Genomic DNA, 19,526 nt, shown 5'->3' with positions numbered 1-19,526 from the left:
TTAAAAAAAAAAATCAAATCTGTATCTAAGGAAGATACAAATCAGTTTTTTTGATAAAAAATGTTCAAATTTGCATCTAATGAAGACGCAAACCAGTTTTGATTAAGGAAAATTTAGATCTACATCTAAGGAAGATGCAGATCTGTTTTATTTTGAAGAAAAATTCATATCTACATTTAAGGAAGATGCAGATATGTTTTATTTTGAAGAAAAATTCAGATCTACCTCTAAGGAAGATGCAGATTTGTTTTATTTTGAAGAAAAATTCAGATCTACATTTAAGGAAGATGCATATCTGTTTTATATTAAAGACAAAGAGTTAATTATATGCAAATCTTTAAAACTAAGAAACATATTATAGCAACAATAAAGGAATCAAGAACATATTTTCATAAACAAAATTAACAAGGTAGAATATGAATATTTGAAACAATTAAACATGCATCATCATGATAAGAGAAGCATAAAAACGAAAGGGTTAGAAAGCAACCTCTTGCATGAGCACTCTTCTACTTGAGAGGATGTTTTACAGTTCAAAGAAATTTATGCAATTATTTTTGAAACCTAAAAACCCTAGCTTCCACAGAAAATCAAAGAGGGGATCAGAAAATATAAGCAATTTGATAGCCTAAAAGAGTGCCCCCCAGAGCGTAAAAGTATCTACTGAATTTTGAGATCCATTCCTTATTTATAGAGGCTAGGAGACTCTAAAAAATAGCTCAAACTATTAGGATACGAATCGGGACTCGTCCTTCTACGAAAAGGTCGAAAAGGATGTGCTTATCGTTACCCGAAGGGAGTTGGGCCTTAGCCCTTAAGGGTGTAATTCGGCCCTTTTAAAGTGCTGTTTGGCACTCCAAAAGTGCTGAATGGTACTCTTGGGCACCAAACATACTTTCGTGTTCCGATGCGTTTTAGACTCCCTTTTTAGGTTTTCTTGAGCCGGTCCTTGCACCTAGACGTGTTTTCACCTGTATTCTAAGATTTTTATCTCTTTTCTGGATAATTCAGGCTTTTTTCAAGAATAATTATCTTGTAGGTAAATACCCTAAAATAAATCTTGATAAGGTTCATATTATCCACAATTTTATTGTTATATAATTATCCCTTTATTCCTATACATGCAATCCTATTTTAAACAATAATTATCAACCAATCACAAAATTATTTAATTAATTTTAATTGTTTAACCAGTCAGAATTAATTTAAATTAATCATGCGTAGTCGAATCTACAGACACAATGCATGTTAACCATGCAAACTTGATCATGCGATATCTTTCGATCTGATGGTCCGATTTGGAAACTGGACACACCATTGTGACCGTTAGATTTGAAGATAATTTTTATGATATGCAATGAATGAATTGATGCATGTAATGCAACCATGATTTTTGGTGTACATGGATGGTCATTTCAGCCATCTTCCTTGATTAAATTATGGGTGCAAAATCGAGTGTCTACACTCATCCCAGCACAGGGGTGGCTTTAACTGGCCAAGGGACAGGGGGTTTCCTCTTCTACCCCTCCACTTCATGAGTACCACCACATCTTTACCCTGTGCGACCTACCCCTTCTAGCCGACAAGTCCGTTCGGCGTTGGAGGAAGAAGCTCAACAATATGCGATTCTGGAAGGAGATGGACGATATGGACATCGTCCTTGCATTGAAGTGGCACTCCATAGTGGTAAATGTCCCCTCGACAGCATTTACATGTTTTTGGTTCGTGATTCTGTAATTAACACATTTTTCTCAGATTTTTAGGCCAATTAGGGGGTCCATGTGTTGGAAGAGAGACTTAACAAAACCACCAAAGAGAATCACAAAGAAAAAACTCTTCGGCAAGTTCTAGAGTCCAACATCCAGGACAAGAACCGTGAACTCCACAGCTCTAAGAAAAGATTGGCTACCACAAAGAAGGAGAGAACTTCGGCTGACAGGAAGGTGGAGTGTTTGGAGAAAAAAACTTGAGGAGTTTGACACTAGTTTGGCCTAGGCTCTAAGTGTCACTTCAGCTAAAACCTAGGAGATAGAGGCCATGAAGAAAGAAAAAGAGCAAGAGAGCCAAAAGGACTATGACCTCAACTTCGGGGATGCTAAAAGCTCATTTGACAATGTGATACGGGAAGCTCGGGCGGCGAGTTTCCTAGATGGGTGGGTTTCTTCTTTGAACATCCCCAACATTCCCCTTGATTCTTCGCATAGGGTTCTAGAGAATGTCTCATTGCCCAAGGATATTTTTCCAAAGGAGCAAGCCCTAAAGGGATAGGTCAGCACGGATCAAAATAGTCTCAACTTCGACAAACTTTTCGCCGAGGTGGATGCCCACATAACTGTAGCGGAGAACTTAGTCGTAGTGGAGGATAACCCTCAACCTCTTCTGGCATCTCAGCCTCTTGCTCCCTCGATCCATTCAACCACTGTTGAGGCCAACCCTGTCGTTATCTCTCCTATAGTTAAAGAGAGGCCTAATGTTTAAGTGGCCCCTCGGGAACATTCTTCCTTTTGTTGTGTACCCCCTCCCCCCTTTTATTTTGCTTATGAAAAAAAACAATTTACTGATTTATTCATCAAGTTTTTTACTCGGCACAATCTATTATTTATTTAGTAATTTCCTTTGCTGGTTTATTTATCAAGTCTTTTTAACAAACAAAAATTCTTAGCCGAACACAAATAATATAAGATGGAAGGAGGGCCAAGTCATGGATACATGGATTTTGGGTAAATGAGTAAAACTTTTACCTTTAACATGGTTGATGATCGAAACTGCATTGAACGACATTCCTATACTTAGGCAGTTATTATTTTAAGGTACCCATCCACAATAAGTTATCAAAACTAGGTTTCCACCCGGTCAGTGATTGAGGTCAGGTCAAGGCTAGATTTCTATCCTTGGATGATTTGTCAAAAGATTTCCACCAAGTTGATGATCGGGGTCAGACCAAGGCTAGGTTTCTATTCTTAGTGATTTGCCATCAGGTTTCCACCTAGTCGGTGACCAGGGTTAGGCCGAGGCTAGGTTTCAGTTCTTAGTAAATTTGTCGTAAGGTTTCCACCTAGTCGGTGACTAGGGTCAGGCTAAGGTTAGGTTTCTGTACTTAGATAATTTTTTGCCCAGAGGTTGGAAAGCCTATCTAATTAAAAGAGATAACAATAACATAAAACAAATCTTTACTACATTCACATGCCCAAGAATTAATTTACATAACTTAATTATACCAAGGCTAATAAAAGTATTTCTTAAGATTATTGACATTCCACGGTTGGGGAAGCGGCCTTTCCTCCAAGTCTTCCAAGTAGTAAGCCTTAGTGCCTGCCATTGAAGTTATTCTGTATGGACCCTCCCAATTCGAGGTGAGTTTTCCCCAGCTTGGATCTTTTGTATTCCCCAGTACATTTTGCAAGACTAGATCGCCGGCAACGAATTCTCGTGGTCTGACATTCCAATTCTATCCTCGTGATAACTTCTGCTGATAATCCGCCAGTCAAATAGACATTATCTCTCTAGTCTCTTCCACAAAATCTAATCACTCAGTCATTAACCATTTATTCTCCTTTGGCAAGAAATTCACGATCATCATGGTCGGCAAACTGACTTCCAAAGGTATTACGGCCTCAGTCCCATAGGCCATGGAAAACGGGATCTCAGTCTGGATCTTCTTGGAGTAGTTCGGTAAGCCCACAATACATTGGCTAGTTCCTCTACCTATCTCCCCTTGGACTTTTCTAACCTCTTCTTCAACCCGCTAACAATGGTCTTGTTAGTTGCTTTGGCCTGCCCATTGCCCTAAGGGTAAGCCGGTATGTAGTATCTAATCTTAAACCCGAGTTAGCTGCAATATTTTCTGAAAGCTTTACTATCGAACTACAAGCCATTATCAGATATAAGTGCTTCCGACACACTAAATCGAGTTACAATGTTCTTCCACACAAACTTCTTTACGTCAACATCTCAGATGTTCACTAATGCTTTAACCTCCACCTATTTGGTAAAACAATCCTTTACAACTATTATAAACCTTCTATTTCCAATGGCTCTCAAGAAGGGACCCACAATATCTAACCTCCACTGCGCAAATGGCCAAGGACTGGATATTGGGTTCAGAACTCCTCCTAGTTGATGGATGTTACTTTTGAAATTGATTGCATCTTTTGACAAACTCTGTGGCATTCCTCTACATGTACAGCCACCAATACCCCCGGGTCATGGCATGGTGAGCCAAGGACCAACCTCTCGTATGACTCCCACAAATCCTTTCATGCAGCTCGCTGAGGAGTTCATCAACGGTCTTTTCGGCCGATAACCAATACCTAGAGTACTTCTTTCTAATATTCTAGGCATCCTTCTTGTCTTCGAGATGAGTTCCATTGGAGATGAATGAAACAATAAGGTCCATCCAATTGGGGGAAACGGCCATGGCCGAGATGCGGCTATCCTCTCGGTGACCAATGCTGGGGAATTCTATGGACTTTACTGAAATGATCAGAGGCATAGACATACTAAAGGATGAAGCCAAGGTTGCCAAAAAGACCGCGTGGCTGTTTTCTCCCCAAGAAATATGGATGACAATCACCAAATCGAATTGGGCTTATGTGGGCACAAGCAGTTTTTGGAGTCACCACCTAGTTTTTGCAATGATCTAGGAATCATATATATAGCGTCCTCTTGAGGAAGGAACATTGATCTTATTACTTGAGATATGGGTTCGGAGTTTAGGTATGCTCTTGGGAAGGTGTTAGGCACCCAAGATCTCCCAATCCTAAGGTTAGCCTCCCATCATTGTGTCTTATGTTTTAACCTCATTAAAAACATTTTCAATATTTATATCTATACTCACACACACTAGCATACATCTAAGCATACAACATGGCATCATCATCCCAAAACGACATATCATATCTATCCATAAAGCAATAAGGAGCCAAACCCACACCCAAATAAATAAACCCTAGCATACATCTAACATGTGAAACCCTATCATACATGTTAAACAAAGTAGCAACCAATCATGGTAGCAAGCAACATCACATTATTAAATAAGAGCATGACATACTCATCAAGAAAAGAGTAAATCAACCAAACGCATGTTCAGATGAATGCATGACTTACCTTGCAGCACCTCAGCACCTATGGCTTCATGAATGGGCATGTGAATGCATGTTCATGGCATCAAAGCAAGAAACAAGCATAAAACTCTAATCTAGGCATGTTAAAGACGAACAAGCATGTGAAAAAAGGCTTAAGCGGCATAAACATGTGAAAAAAGGCTTAAGTGGCACAAACATGTGAAAACAGAAGCAACAAACAAATAAAATTAAGGTTTCTGACAGTGGCTTGCGCACGCAAGAACAAGCCTACGTGCGCATAATCAAGCCTGCATACACAGGAAAGATTATGCGTACACAATCTCTTACCCAGAAAACCTAAAAACAGAGCAGAACTTTAAAATGAAAATCAAACAACCTAACATGCATAAAACATGAAAAGAACTATAAAACTAACCTAAACAGGCATACACAAACATAAGCTACGCAGAAAACAAGATTAAAACACAAAAAGAAAAGTAGAAAAGAAAAAGAAATAAAAAGAAAGGGTTGGCCTCAATACCTCAAATAAGAAACTTTACAAGCTTGATTTTGATCGTTCCCCTCAATCAAATCGATCACAAATCATTAAACAAGCAATTAGAAATCTTAAACTTAAAGGATTGGGGCCAAAAAATGTCTCAATCAAATAAAATTGACTTGAAGGTGTTTTGTGAAAAACTCCCTTTTGATTCACTATATTCTAATGAATCTTTCGTTTTTCCCGTGGAATTTCTGTGTGTTTTGAAAATGTACCATGTAAGGCTTTTTATAGTGGAAAAAATGGGGTTTGGAACAGCTCTCAGACAATGTGAGATTCACTCCAAACCTCAGTCATTATTGCAGAAAACTTGCATTTTTTAGGCTTCTGAAACCCTAGCTGCGTACACATGCTTTGGCTTGCGTAACGGCGCATGCAAGCTACTGCCCACGTACGTGGGCCGAGAGCCACCTTGGTCTTTTTATTTCCAAAAATAGATTTTTGCTCATTTAGAAGTTATATTTTCCATTTTAATACTCCTCAAGTCAATTTGATATCTGATTGGTTCTAAACTGGCCTTGGGCTTTAGAGTTTGAGCATCATTGGGGAACGGGGGCTTAAGTCGTAAGGGGTACAAAATGCGGTGTTTACAGCTTGCATTAATCTGACTAACATCAAATATTCTGACATTCTCAGGTCTTTCACCCCAAAATCCCCTCGGAATTGGTTAACCACCAAATGTGAATCCAAATAAACCTCTACTTCGATGGCTTCCATCTTCATGGCTGCTGAAATCCCACCACTAAGGGTTCGTTGTTTGAGGCTTAGAAAGCCAACCTTAAGGAGTGCTCCACCCTGATGCCTTCAGGTGACTCTAACACTACTTCGACACTAAAGCACCGGACATTCTAAGCTCCATCCACATATATCTTCCATGGCCGAGTCAGTATCTGATGTACACCACATGCACCTCTACTCGCCGGTGTAAACTCAACAACGAAGTCAGCTAGAACCTACCCTTTAATCACGCTTCTCGACCTGTATCTGATACCAAAGGACCCTAAGTTTGTCCCCCACTTAGCTATTCTTCTTGTAAAGTATGATCTTATTAACAGGGCCTTTATAGGGTGTTCAGTCAAAACATACATTGTGTGGGCCTAGAAATAGTGTGGAAGTCCTTGTAGCATGAATCAAGGCTAGAGCTATTTTCTCCAAAGGTAGGTGCCGAGTTTCTGAATCGACCAATGTTTTGTTTATGTAATACATCAACTTTTGCATGCTGTCGTGGACACCGCCAACTACATAAATAGGTCTTCACCAGGCTCGAGGCTGGATAAGATCAAGGGGCTAGCCAGGTAGAGCTTCAAACTTTGGAAAGCATTGTTACATTCCTCGGTCCAATGGAAACCCTTCCACTTTTTCAATATTTGGAAAAAAGGTTGGCATCTATCGACCAACTTGGATACAAACAGGTTTAGAGTTGCAATCATTCCTACAAGTTTTTGCACTTCTTTTGGGTTCCTCGGAAAACTGAGGTGTTGGATTGCACTAATCTGTTCGGGGTTAACTTCTATTTATTGGCAAGTGATCATGTACCCCAAGAATTTCTTGGAACCTACCCCGAACACACCCTTCGACGCGTTAAGGTGTAATCTGTGATGCCTCATAATCTCAAATACCTTAGTTAAGTTCAGGAGATGGTCCTCTGCCTTTTTACTCTTGCTCACCATGTCATCAATGGACACCTCCACCGTTTTTCCAATCTGAAGCCTAAACATCTAGGTAACCATTTGCTGATAGGTAGCCTCGGCGTTTTTCAAGCCAAAAGGCGTGATCGTGTAATGGTAGTTCCCTTCAAGAGAAATGAAAGATGTCTTTTCTTGATCCTCTAGGGCCAAAACAATTTGGTGATATCCCTAGAAGGCATCCAAAAAACTCATTCTCGAATTGCCATATGTGACATCTACCAATTGATCTATCTTGGGGATAGGGAAGAACATGTTGGCCAACCAGTTTGGGAAGAACACTTCTTTTATAGCCCCGACCTGCTTCAATTTCTCCACCTCCTCTTTCATGACTGTGAAAGACTAGGAAAATTAGGCCTCTCAAAAAAGATAGATTTTTGTGTGCTTTTTAGGGTCCCTCTTTTTTTGGGCAAGTGGTGTGGAGTCACCACTTATTTTTTATACCAAAAATAAGAAAACTAAATACAACATGACTAAATAGCATCCTTTCATTGATTGAATAAAAAATTACATAATTTAAAATTTGAAAATTACATGGCTTTGGGTCCTAGTTACAATCTACCAAAAATACATGGCTTTTGGTCCTACTTACATTCTACCCTAAATAAATAAATAAAACAAAGACAAGGCTTAGAGCTACCTATCCAAAAGAACTAGATTCAGAGGCTAGGTTACAAAATGGGAAGGTGTTAGGCACCCATTCCACCCAGACAGAGTCCGGTCTTCTAGACTCTTGTGACCTATGTACCCTTTATGCATGCTATGAATGATATGTTGAACATGTGAAATAAAAATTAAATCACATAAATCTATTTATGAATTCATTCTTTTCTTTGTTTTAAAAAAATTTAGATCTGTTTTAGTGATAAAAAAAATTGATTTTAATTTGTCAAAAGTGCTAGATCTGTTTTGTAATATGTTGAAAAAATGGTTTTTGGAGATAAAAATTCAAATCTATTTTTCATTACATAAAACAAAGTCTTTTGATTTGAAAAATATCAAATCTATTTTTAAGAACTTAGAAAAAATGGTTTTTGATTTATAAAAGATCAGATTTGTTTTTGAGAATTAAAAAGATGGTTTTTTTTTTTTTTATGACAGAAAATCTAGATCTGTTTTTATATGTTTAAAAAATGAAAAATGATTTTTATATGAAGAGAATTTTACTCACAACATAAATTTATGCATTATGAACTATGAAACAACCAAAACAAAAATAACCATAAACACAATCATACATAATCTTTTTCTTTGTTTCAAAATCTACATATGTTTTAAAAAATCAGATCTACATCTATAATAAATATAGATCAGTCTTTGATTTGAGAAAAATTCAAATCTACATCTAAGAAAGATGCAGATCCATTTTTTATTAAGAAAAATTCATATCTACATCTAAGAAAGATGTAGATCTGTTTTTTGATTAAGAAAAATTTAGATCTACATCTAAGAAAGATGCAGATCCGTTTTTATTTTAAGAAAAATTCAAATCTACATCTAGGAAAGATGTAGATCTGTTTTTGATTTCAACATAAAAAAGATAATTGAAATTAAGAAAGAGATTGTAACAATTATATACAAGAAATTCAAGATCATGCTTTAAACAAAACAATAGTTAATCAATCATGTTATGAAAAAAAAACATGCATCATCATAAACAAGAAGCATAAAAAAGAATAGGGTGATTGAAAACAACATCTTGCATGAGCACTCCTTGTTCTTGAGAGGATGTTTTAGGGTTCAAAGAAACTTATTCAATTATCTTTGAAACCTAAAAACCCTAATTTTAGTAGCAAATATCAGAGAAGATCAGCAAATATCAACAATTTGAGAGTCTCAAAATGTATTTCTCTCATAGCGTAACAAAAAAAAAAGGTGCTGAATTATGAGATTCAGTCTTTATTTATAGAGACCAAAAGACTCTAAAAAATAGGCACGGACGATTAGGATGTGAATTCGGACACATCCTTCCGCAAAAAGGTCGAAAAGGGTGTTCCTTATTGTCACCCGAAGGGAGTTGGGCCAAAGCCCAAAAGGGGACCATTCGGCCCTTTTAAAGTGCCGAATGGTGCTCTTGGATGCCGAACGTTCTTCTGTGTTTAGTTGCGTTTTGGGCTCTCTTTTAGGGTTTTTTTATCCGGTCCTTGTACCTAGATGTGTTTTCATGCTTAGTCTATGATTTTTATCTCTTTTCTGGATAATTCAGGCTTTTTCAAGAATAATTATCTTATAGACAAATACCCTAAAATAAATATTGATAAAGTTCAGATTATCCACAATTTTATTGTTAACCAATCATTCCTTTTATTCCTATGCATGCAATCCTATTTTAAACACTAATTATCAACCAATCACAAAATTATTTAATTAATTTTAATTATTTAACCAATTAGAATTAATTTAAATTAATCGTGCGGTCGACTCTACCTAAACACAATGCATGCTGACCGTGCAAACTTGATTATGCGATATCTTTTGATCTGATGGTCCAATTTGAAACCAAACATACCATTGTGATCACTAAAATCTCAAGATCATTTTTATGATATGCCATGAATGAATTGATGCATGTAATGCAAGAACAAATTGATGTATGTAATGCAAGAACAAATCAATGCATGTAATGCGATCATGATTTTTGGGGTACATGAATGATCATTCAAGTCATTCTCCTTGATTAAATCATGGGTACAAAATCGAGTGTCTACACCGACTTCCATGTGGGGTTTGGCCAACTTCCTCGACTTCTATTTCTTGGGCGGATACAACGGATCCATGTTTAACCTGTGTACTATAAAATTTAGGTCTACTCCTGGGACCTTGTATGGACTCCATACAAAAATGTCTAAATTCCGAACCGGTACTAAAAAAAGCTCCACTCTATCTCTTGTTGGAAGGCTCTTACCTACCTAGAAATATCTGTCAAGTTCGAGGAGAATGTGGATTTTATCCAACTCTTCGGCCCTGTCAGCCAGTGTAATGCTTGGGGCCCTGTAATTTCTATAAGGGGGCTAACTCGATCTACTCCCTCTGCTTGCCCTTATGAGTGATCCCGACTACCAAGCATTGCCGAGCTACGTTCTAATCCCTTCTCACCATTATTATCCCCTATTCGGTAAGGAATTTCACTTTCAAGTGCAACGTGGATGGCACAGCCCCCATTGCATGAATCCACAGCTGCGCCAAAATTTCTATGTATGGAGAGAAAACATGGACTACAATGAAGTTTACCATCACCTCCTTTCCTTTTGTGATTATGTGGAGCTTGATCTAACCCGTAAGTATTACCATCTTCTTGTCGAACCCTAGCAAAGGCATATCATACTTGGTGAGGTCTTCACTTTTCAGCCCTAGTCCTTTATACAAGTCGGGATACATGATCTCTGCCCTGCTCCCTTGGTCGATCATAACTCTTTTCAAAAGAAAACCTCCAATCTTGAGGGTTACGACTAATATTTCATCATGCATTTGGATCGTTCCCTCAAGCTCATTGTCATCAAATGCTATTTTTTTCTTACTCATCCTTAGTTTCTTCTCGGGACAGTCGGTCGGTTGGCTCTGACTCATGTCAAGGTGTAATGCTGAGTACCTCCCTTCGTTGGCTAATGTTAACTCCTACGTTCGGGGCAATGTGTATGACCTCAATTATACCAAGGGGAGGAGGCATTACTCCTCCTCGGCTACTTGATGCTTATCCTAATGCTCCAGCCCCTATGCTAACCACATACTCCCTCAACTGGTAGCCTTGACCAACTGTTCTAAATAATCTTTGAATGTTTTACATTGCTCAGTTGTGTGCCCCTTGTCTCGGTGGTAAGTTCAGTACAAACACCGATTCCTCCTAGTTGAATCTCCGTTCATTTTCCCGACCAATGGAAAAAGGATTCTTTCTTAATCTTCTCCAAGATTCTATGCACAAGTTCCTTAAATGCAACATTTACACCCACTGTTCTGCTGATGGGAAGTTTGCCCCCCTGTCTCCCTTATGGGCCTTTGTTAAAAACCTCCCACCTGAGCCTCTCTTTGGTCATGAAATGTGGTTAGAGCTTTCCCTCTATTTTGTAGCCTTTCATCTTCAAACCTCTTATGTTCCTCTATGCGCCTCATTAGCTGGTGCATGTTCTCGGAGGATTGCATGGTCAAAGATTCCCTAAGCTTGAAGTCATAAGGAAGCCCTAATTTAAAAGTGCTTGTGGGCACCTGTTCGTTACTTCCTTCAATTTCATTTTACAGTTTCCAGTACCTATCAAAATAAGATCGGAGAGTTTCCCCACTCCCCATTGTCATGGACAACAACATGTCAATAAGCTGTGGTACTCGACTGTATGTCACGAACCTTGCTCTAAAGGCTTGGATTAGTTCTCCAAAGTTGTGGATGGAGCCCTTCTCTAACCCATTGAACCATCTTATTGCCATGGGGTTGAGATTGCATGGGAACACCTTACATAACAGCCCATCATTTTAGGAATAAAAGGCTATAAGCTAGGTGAAATGACTTACGTGCTCCACCGGATCCGTCTTCCCGCTATAGTTGGTAAACGTGGGAGGAATGAAGTGCCGGGGCAACTCGGTTTATTCAAACTCTTCGAAAAACAGGGATTGGGATATCTTTCGTAGCGCTTGGCTCATCACGTCCAGGGCCGCGTTAGGGTGGCCTTCCCTATCCCTTCTCGGCAATCTTGGGTTTCGGTCCCTTGTTGCAACCGATCTTTCCTGAGATAGCCTAAAAGGGCCTCGGTGTTATGATCTTCCCATATAGCTACTTCCCAAGCTACAGTCGTGAGGAGGCCTTTCATTGGGTCTTCCTTAGCATCTCCTCTTGGCTTCCAATTCTAGTTCTCTGACTTGATAACGTAGATCTTCCAATTCACAGTCCCTATCACTTTAGTACGATTCTTCTGGCATGTACAAGACAACTTGCTCTCCTTTAGACGACATTGCATGTGAGTCATCTCAAACCTCACGACTATCATGACTATGGCATTCCCTTCTACACTCCTGTTACACCAACCTAAGGGCTTAAGACGACTCCCTGGATCGGTTGTCTCTGGTTCCTACAAAACCTTCGCTTGTATGTTGTTCCCCCATGGAGCTGTTACTTTAAACACTCCTAGACCTTCTGCTTGGTAGGCTTTCCCCACAGATGGCACTAATTGTGGCGACTATTTCCCAACAACCCTGGATTGATTGGGCTTAGGCCTCCAATTTATTTGTATTCTGGGTTGGGTATAGCCCACAATGGGAGATACCTGAAGTGATTTTTCCTTGAGTAAACCACCCCTAGTCCCACTTTTATATTAACCTACGTCAAACTAAGCTTAACCAAGAAGGGTTTCAAATAGCCAAGCTCCCCTCGAATGCCCGAGTATAACTTCTATCCCTAAAACTTTGTTCTCGCCTTACTCTCGTGTATCACTCTCCTGATTTTTGTTTCAATCCATTTTTCCTAGACTTTTCTCTCTATTTATACCCTTCTTTAAGTAGGGTAGTCATGATGAAGGAATCTCTCGTGTGTCAGTGGGTCCCTCCACTCATAGGACGTGATGGCTCCTTCAATCTAGGCTACTGCTCTCCTGTATCAAATCTCATGTCAAAGAGGGGGGACCCTCCCTTTGTAGTCAAGGTGACCCTCTAGTAAGTTGCACCTAACACCGGATCCCATGTTCGGTTGGCAGATTCTCCTAAGGCACTATCCCAGTTCCTCGGTACATTCACTTGTGAATACATAGGCCAAGGTGTTCTATTCTTAGTTCCTCCCTTTAACTCTTGGTAGGGATGAGTAGACTGATACCAGAGCCGACCCAGCCAACCCAACCGTACCACCTCTAGCACCGACTGACTGAGCCAAGGCAGGCAATCGGATGGAGAATCCCGCTCTGACATCAATGCGGTGCTGCCATCGGAACAGCAACTCTAAACCGAGACTGTGGCCAAATCGAACCGATACAGGATCTGTCGTTCTTTTATTTTTATTTTTTTATGAAGCTAATAAAATGACGTTGTATGTATGGGTGTTATTAAAAAAAAAAAACAAAAACAAAAACAAAACAAAACAAAAAAACAAAAAACAAAAAAACAAAAAAACAAAACAGTGCGTTTTATGCTAGGTTTTTAGATTCTCAGGGGTATATAAGTTCATATTTTGCTCTCCGTATCTTTTAACTCTCTCTCGCTCTCGCCTCTCGAGTCTCGCCTGACGTAAAACAACAGTAAGCTTCTTCGTGTTTTCAGTTTTGTTTGTCTTCGTGTTCTACTGTTTTTTTCCTTTTCATTTGTTTAGGAAAGCTGAAAGCATGAATGATCGTATTTAAGTTGGTTTGAAACTTTGAATGTTTGATTAAGTTTGGCTGTTTGGGAAAGCATGATTTATATGTTAAGTGTTAACCTCGAGACTCACTGAGTCATTGTACCAAAACTTCCTTTGCCTACACAATTCCCTTTAACTCAAGAAAGTAGAAACCATGGTTATTTGTTTGAGTAAGCTTGTGTGACTGTGTCTGTGTCTTTCTATTTTGTGGGGGGTCCAACTCCGAGTAGCTGCTTACATATATAAATATAATATTATATTAAGGTTGGATGCTTACATATATAATATTAAGTATTAACTATTAAGGTTAGCTGTTTGTAGCTGCTTACATATATAATAATATAATATTAACTATTAAGGTTGGCTGTTTGTATTGTAGCTGCTTACATATATAATATTATATATACACCGATGCTTACATATATAATATTAAGGTTGTGATTTACTGATTTTTATATAAAACTTTAATAGTGGACTGTAAACTGCTGGAAAGACTATTATAGTATATAGTCTAATAAGTATCCGGTTAGCCCCCAAAAAAAATAATATAATATAAAATAACTATGTCATTAGTCTATGTTGTTACTTTAGTAAGTTTATAGTAACAGTGTAAACTATGTCTTAACTATGTCAATAGTCTTAGTTGTTACTTTAGTAAGTTTATAGTAACTATTAGTCTACTAAGTACTAACCTTTTTTTTTACCCTTTCAGCATTTTAATTTTTGAGGGAGACAGAGATTGAGAGAGTTCACGCTTTCAATCATTCACGGAGAGGTAATCACTAATCACTCACTATATTCAGCATTTTGATTTTAAATTTTTAGTACTTAGTAACAACTGCTTTAAGTTTATATATATATAATTAGCTTTTATTTTATATTTATATTGGGAACAATATAATAAATCCCTTGTTAATATTAATGACATGAATTGTTGAGTAATGACTAATGATTGTTAATTTGTTAGTTTGTTATTGTTGTAACTAAACTGATTAATTATATTTTGATATTGTTGTGAAACTTTGTTTTTTTGTTGGTTGAAAATTTTTTTATTAGATGGATGTCGATGCTCCATTTGGATTTGATGCACTTGGGGACCCTAACCCACCTCCTCCTAGTCCTGGTAGTGCTAAACCTAACCCACCTAAACCTGCAGCACCAATTGGACTTGGTGCATCACTTCCCTCACTATCACCTAAACAAGGTGGTAAGGACCCATCTATAGTATGACAACACTTCATTAAGATGGCGGGTTTTGATCCCAATAATCCTAGGTCTCAGTGCAAGTATTGTAAAAATCAATATAAATGTCATGGTAAGAAAAATGGTACTTCGGGCATGTTGCAACACATGAAGGTATGTAAGAAGTGGCCTTTTCCTCGTGATGATAAGCAAAAAACTTTGTCTTTCCAAGCTAATAGAGAAGGGGAAAGTGGTTCAAATGTGTTAGTGGTTGCTAATTATAGTGAAGAGAGGATAAGGTTGGCATTGGCAAGGATGATTGTCATTGATGAATTGCCTTTTAAATTTGTGGAGCATCAAGGCTTTCAAGAATTTATGGAAATAGTTGAGCCTAGGTTTCCTATTCCCCATCGCACTACCATTGCAAGGGCTTGTATGAAGATTTAGTCTAGTGAGGTGGATGTTTTGAGAAGGGCTTTTGTTGGGCAACGGGTTTGTGTGACAATGGATACTTGGACATCCATACAAAACTTGAACTACATGGTAGTCACCGCACACTTCATTGATGGGGATTGGACTTACCAAAAGAAAATCTTGAACTTTTGCCCTATAACTAATCACAAAGGGGACACCATAGGTAGAGCGGTTGAGTCATGTTTGTTGAAGTGGGGTATAGACCGGTTGTTTACAATTACCACGAACAATGCTAATTCTAATGATGTGGCAATTGATTATGTGAAGAAGAATACAAAAGAAAGAGATAGTAGTATATTGGGTGGTGAGTTCATGCATATGCGTTATTGTACGCATATCTTGAATTTGATAGTGCAAAGTGGGTTGAAGTTCATTTATGAATCAATTGCCAAAGTTCGGAATGCGGTGCGATGTGTGAGAGCCTCTCCCGCAAGGTTTGAGAAGTTTCAAGAATGTGTTGAAAATGAGAAAATCAAAGCCTTATGTGCACTCTAATATGCACAATTGCACACTTTGTAATTATTTATTTCTTCTCAATAAAAATAGTATTCCTACCACCAATATAATTCCACCACGTTCAGTATTTGATCTCATCCTCTTAAAATTCCACGTTCAGTATTCCTACCACCAACAAAATTTGAGTATAAATTTATTTACTAGTTATACAATTATTTAATTTGTTTTTAGAGAACTATCAAATGACTCAAATCTAAAATGAAGGAGTAGACTAATCTCAAAGCTTAATAGAGAAGATGGTCTGAAGCACAACTAAGAAGCTTTAAAGACAAAATCATTTTCCATCATTTTTTTTAGAGAGACAAAGAGAGGGAGTGATCTTTCAGCATTTGAGTGTGAGAAATTAATGAGTTCTATACTCTTAAACTGAGAAAAAAATGAACAATCATTATCACATCCAATTAAAAGATTTTTCTTCTGGTTTTTCTTTGATAAAAAATTTATTTTTTAATTTATTGGCTAATATTTGGGGTTTTTTTAATTAATACTCTCATTGCTACATGAATATATCTATTAGATAAAATTTAGGGTTCTTTTGTTTTTTTTTTTTTTTAAATTTGGATCCAATTTGCCTCATACCTTCAGCGGCGCATTCCTCATAAAATCCCACTCAATCCCGAGTTTCATGGAATGCTCCAAACACAATCCAAAATCTTAACCTTGCTCCTCAAGTAGTCCCCCCCTCTTATAAAAAGTCTAGACTAGAAATTTGTTTCTCATAACAATCACAAATTCACTGCACAATCAGAATCAAACCAGATCTCTATCTCTCTTCTCCTCAAATCTCAACCAAAAGCAGTCTCACTCATGCTTCCTAAACCCTATTAATGGTCGCCTCTGATTCCCTACTTCTTGGTCCACCAAATATCTACACAGCCATGGACGCCGTCCAATCCTTTGTAAAAACCGTAAATCTCTCAAACGAACAAGAACAACCCACCCTCGACTTCACAGAAAATTGTTCCTTGACCTACACAGCAACTAAAAACCCTTGCCTCGACTTCTTTTTCCATGTAGTCACGTCCACATCATCTAAAGAAACCGTCGAACGTGTCCACAAAGCCTGGTCCCACGACCCCCTCACCACACTCAAACTCATCTCTAACCTCCGTAGCATACGTGGTACCGAAAAATCCGATAAGGAACGATTCTATACGACGGTGCTTTGGCTCCATAAACACCACCCCAAAACCCTAGCCCTCAATGCCAGAACTTTCACCGAGTTTGGTTACTTCAAAGACCTCCTCGAAATTCTATACCACATTTTAAAGGGCGAGTCGGTACGCGAAACTGCAAAGAGGGAATGGAACACAAGAAAAGGATCCAAAGGCAAGGGCGTAATGCGAGCGATGCATTTTCACGAGAGAAAACGCACCGCAAAGCAACCGATAAGAAGAATAATAATAAGGATAAGATTGCGAAGTTGCCCAAGGAGTTGAGGGTTCAAAAACATTTCGCTAAACACAATCATGAAAGAGAGCAAGCGAGGTCATTGAGGAATCATAAAGTATTGGATAAGGTGAAGAAAGCCTTCGAGAGGTACAACCGAGACCCAGTTTATCGGTTCTTACACGACACCGTTTCAGACGTTTTTACTAAGATGTTGAAGGCGGATATGCAAGCTTTGAATGCCAGAAAGCTTAAAGAAATCAGTCTCGCAGCCAAATGGTGCCCTACGATAGACTCAACATACGACAAGTAATTGTTGATATGTGAGAGCATTGCACGCCGAGTTTTTCCCTAAAGAGTCTAACCCAGAATATTAAACCCTAGAAGAAGCTCATTATGCTTATAGGATTCGATACCGGTTGAGGAAGCAAGTTCTGGTACCACTACATAAGGTTCTAGAAATCCCAGAGGTGTACATGAGTGCTAATATGTGGGAAACCCTACCTTACAATCGTGTACCCTCATTGGCAATGAAGAACTACAAGTCTCACTTTCTCAGGCACGACAACAATCGGTTCCACGAGTACCTCAATGACGTGAAGCGTGGGGATTTGACAATCGCGGCAGGCGCGTTGCTCCCACACGAGATTATCGAGTCATTAAAGGATAGCGATGGAGGAGAGGTGGCTGAGCTTCAGTGGAAGAGAATGGTGGACGACTTGTCGAAGAAGGGCAAGCTAAGTAATTGCATTGCGATTTGCGACGTGTCAGGGAGTATGTCTGGTAAGCCTATGGAGGTCTGTGTGGCTCTAGGGTTGATGATCTCGAAGCTTAGTGAGGACCCGTGGAAAGGCCAAGTCATAACATTTGATGATAACCCTAAAATTCAAAGGATTCAAGGAGAAAGTCTCTATGAGAAGACTAGTTTTATAAGAGAAATGGAATGGGGTGGGAGTACAAACTTTCAGAGAGTGTTTGATGAGATTCTCCAAGTGGCAGTTAAAGCAAACTTGAGCGAGGACCAACTTATACAGAAAGTGTTTGTTTTCAGTGATATGGAGTTTAATGAAGCATCTGGGCAATATTATGGTTATGATTCTGAGTCGGAGTCGGAGTCGAAGAGCGGAGAGGAAAGGCAGGAAGAGAGAGAGGCTAGGCTAAGAAGGTCGAGGTGGGAAACAGACTATGAGGTTATACAGAGAAAGTTTAGGGAGAAGGGGTACAATAAGGTGCCTGAGATTGTGTTTTGGAACCTTAGGGACTCCGAGGCCACGCCCATTCCTTTCGATCAGGGTAGGGTGGCCCTTGTGAGTGGGTTCTCTAAAAATTTGGTGAAGTTGTTCTTGGAAAATGATGGGATTATCAACCCTATGACTGTTATGCACCAAGCCATCACTAGAAAGATGTACGAGAAGCTCGTTGTCTATGATTGATGAATGTCCAAATTTAATGTTTGTTTTAATTTTGACTACTTCAGTACCTCCTTTTTCTGATCTTCCTTATGATATGTGATTGTTGAAATGCCCCCGTGTCCCTCTGTCTGTTCCTTTTAAATATGAGGTAGCTTCATTACTTGATTTACTTGTTAGATGTTTTACTTGATTTTCATTTAAGCATTTCTGTTGTAGACATTTATGTACTATTTAGTTATGTTTATGCAATAGACTCTTTATTTAGTGTGCTAACAATTAACTACAGTTTTACTAGATCTTCGGTGATGTTCTTTCTTGAAATCGTGATGAGATGAAATCATGTCTTCATCTCATCACGATTTCATTTCAACAAAATAAAAAAGTGTGTAACAGCTTTTATCTTTTCATTATGTGGCTGTTTTGGTTTCTTGAAATACTTAAAAACTATGAGCTCGTTTGGTAAGAGGTTTCTAGTAACGTTGTTTAAATGTTGTGAAAATACGTGTGAGTGAAAAAGTATTGTGAAAATACGTATATTATTGTTTAAACAACAATACCAAACATACCCTATGTTTTCTAACGCTATTTTAAAGCTAGGCTAAGAAACCCTTATGATTTTGGGCCATATGTTGATTTGGTTTTGGAGAATTACTATGGAGATACTATGTTGATTACTTACAACAGGTCACAACTGATACAAGTGGCCTTGTAATTAAGAATTAATTGCTTTTTTGTCTTAATTCTTAAAGTGGATTGGTTTGATTCTTAAGTTGTAGTTCTTATACTTAAGCTAGGTTATCTTTTTCTTTTTCTTTTTCTTTTTCTTTTTTAATTGCTCCTATTTTACGCTCTGTTTATTTTGAAGTAAAAGAAAATATTTTACACACTTTACTATGTTTTTTTATGTAAAATATGGTTAATTGTAAAATATTTTCT

At 38.3% G+C, this 19,526-nt stretch overlaps 1 pseudogene; it reads left to right on the top strand.

The window, feature by feature from the left end:
• Nucleotides 1-16,616: 16,616 nt before the first annotated feature.
• LOC126707653 (uncharacterized) lies at nt 16,617-18,611 on the top strand (annotated as a pseudogene).
• Nucleotides 18,612-19,526: the final 915 nt, after the last annotated feature.

The sequence above is a fragment of the Quercus robur genome, chromosome 1 (assembly GCF_932294415.1).
Source record: "Quercus robur chromosome 1, dhQueRobu3.1, whole genome shotgun sequence".
Taxonomy (NCBI): Eukaryota; Viridiplantae; Streptophyta; class Magnoliopsida; order Fagales; family Fagaceae; genus Quercus; species Quercus robur.
Note: the sequence above shows the minus strand (reverse complement) of the source record. Positions and strands in the feature narration are given on the sequence as shown.